The following is a 432-nucleotide window of genomic DNA, read 5'->3' on the forward strand; positions in this document are numbered from 1 at the left end:
TAAGCTGCGCACCCCAAATCCCACCAAAAATCAAGAATCGCAACAGCCTATATCTCTGCAACAACTAAATAAAAATTGTTAAAAACTTATAGAATATTCTACAGGTATATAAAAAGTATTACTACTTTTTAAGAAAAGTCTCTACTTTAATAATAGCAGACATAGAGCAAACTTCGCTTTAGTAATCCCTATAATTTGGTTTTTTCTACATAGTTTTGTATATATAAAGGATATTAGCTTCTTAATCTAGAGCTAGTAGATTCCTATAGATGCAACTCTAGTATCAAATTCCTGTTTATTTTTATTTAGAGGTTGCAGAGATATAGGCTGTTGCGATTCTTGATTTTTGGTGGGATTTGGGGTGCGCAGCTTACTGATCCGCGCAGCTCACTGATCCCGCACGTTAACGTGTTCTATCAGTAAGCTGCGCAC

This window comes from Bipolaris sorokiniana, assembly GCF_000338995.1.
Source record: "Bipolaris sorokiniana ND90Pr unplaced genomic scaffold COCSAscaffold_3, whole genome shotgun sequence".
NCBI lineage: Eukaryota > Fungi > Ascomycota > Dothideomycetes > Pleosporales > Pleosporaceae > Bipolaris > Bipolaris sorokiniana.